A 2289-nucleotide genomic window follows, 5' to 3' on the forward strand; every position below is an offset into this window, starting at 1 on the left:
CACAAATGAGCGTAAATGCATTTGCTAATTAAACGACGTGGCGCTGGATGGGAAAATGCGAACGGCGCCGGACTGAAACTAGCAAACACACTTGCGCTGCCTTGTGTCACTTTGCGCCGGGTGTATGATAGGGCCCCTCATGTCTATGAGAGGAAGAGAGATGAAGAGAAAGAGCAAGGGAGGGAGAGAAAGCCCTCGCTTCTCCAGACAGTAGGCTAACAGCCCAGAAGGTTAATTGAAGTCTGTGAGAGTGACTTTGGTGGCCTATCTTTAACAGGACAACCTATAAATGTTTAAATGTTTGATTTCTGCTTAGCTATAGAAAAATGGATCTTTTGATCTTTTTTGCATGGCTAATGTCCTTGGACAAGGACTTAGGACAAGTTATTGAGTTAGAGCACTAGATAAATCTGAACACCAGTCTTACATTACTCAACTAATGAGCTAATGAAATTTGAAAAATCAGTTCAGTTCCTTCAGGGGATTGGACAGGAACCGAGACATTAGCAGGTGGCATGAAGATTGTTTGGAACTTTGAAAAATGCCCTGACATATAAGGGAATTGTTCAACAGCATTTCATCCATCACTGTGAACCTAAAGATATTTCAAAGCCACAAAACTTCAGGCCTATCTAAGAATGAAATCTGCAGAGCATCCTAAATCTTTAAAAACTAATTTAGTTAATGACTTACCGCTGGCGATTAAAAGCTCTGCCTCCAGTTATACTGGCCTACTGATCAAAGTGTTTCATGATTTACTCGGCAGCATTTGTGTGTTTGAGTGTGTGCTGGCATGCACATAATCCTCCTTTTGCATCCTCGTCATTTGCAAGATAACCTTGTCATCGATCTGCAAAAAAATGCCTCTAGATGAAACGTGCATTCTTGAGATCTCTTAATCAAGAAGCTTATTGATTATATGACTAATGATGAGCCATTAAGATATGGCTGAAATGAATGGTCTGTCGTATCACACTGAGCTCTCAGCTAATAGGATGTTTCAATCAAGAGATGTTCATGATATCGCTTCTGTTACAACCGCTCTCTAATGTTATCTGTTCTTTAAGATAAGTTAATGTTCTTGTTATGTCTATAATGCTATTGATTTGCCAGTGCTTAGGTATTACAACACTATTTCATCTCTTTTCATCTGTATATAAAATTATGATACACTCTGGAGAGGGGAAGAAGCAGTGGACAGATGTGCTCAAATGACTGACCAAGTCATCTTATATTTTGCACTGGTTTTTCCATTTCGTTTTTATTTACTAGTGTTGATCAGGAATCATTTCAGTGAGAAAAGAAATGTAGTTTAAATTTAAAGCTGCAAGCAGCATTGAAAGAGCCCTCCCATCCAGAGCCACTTCCACCTGGTGGCCTTAGGAAAATAGTGAACTGTGGACAATATGCATTTAAATTGTTAAATATAGGAGCAATATGTCAGAGTCATTTATATGTGCCAAATTTGACCATTGACTATAACTGAATACTGGCATGTAGATGTCTTTAGGCCATGACTTGTATCAAACATGTGAAGTTTGGTGCAGATTGAATGGTATGTTCGCGTTAGCGTAAAGCTAAAATAAAAATCTTGTTGCCAACAGGTGGCGCTATGATTATAACTGAATGTTGGCCTACAGATGTCTTCAGGCCAGGACACAAGAAATGTGGGGCAGATCAGACACAACGAAATATCAAACTTTGTCAAGATGCCATGTACAAGCCCTTTAACAAAACTCAAGATCTACACAATTTAACATTGCAAAGGCCTTTAGATTATCCTGACCAAATATAAAGCTGATGTCTTTAAATTTCTAGAGTTTGTTAAGTGTAAATCATGCTACTTCCTGTTGGCAGCAAGTGGCGCTATAACTGTAACTGTTGTTTCGGACCCTGGCACATTTCCCCTCTTAGCTCGTTTCGTTTGGGCATATGTGAACATGGCAATCGGTCCAAAATCACCTGAACGAGGTGGTCTCTGCTCGACTCTCAACACAACTCTGGAGTGGTTTGGTTGTAGTGAGAAAGCAAACCAATCCAACGGACCAACGAACCAGGGTATATCCAGTGCATAATGGGTAATTATGTAAGTTCCGGGAAAAGCAGTAGATGGTCCTGGCATCCCAATGTGCATACTATCCACCCTATCTAACAGTATTACAAATTAATAATATCACATAGAATTTAGGATGGATAGTAGTACACAGGTGATATCTGATTGCTCTTCTTCGTAGTAAGAGTAAGGTTTATTTTAAAAATGTTTTCCCAACGAATCCTGGACTCCTGTTC

The sequence above is a fragment of the Carassius carassius genome, chromosome 2 (assembly GCF_963082965.1).
Source record: "Carassius carassius chromosome 2, fCarCar2.1, whole genome shotgun sequence".
Classification (NCBI taxonomy): Eukaryota; Metazoa; Chordata; class Actinopteri; order Cypriniformes; family Cyprinidae; genus Carassius; species Carassius carassius.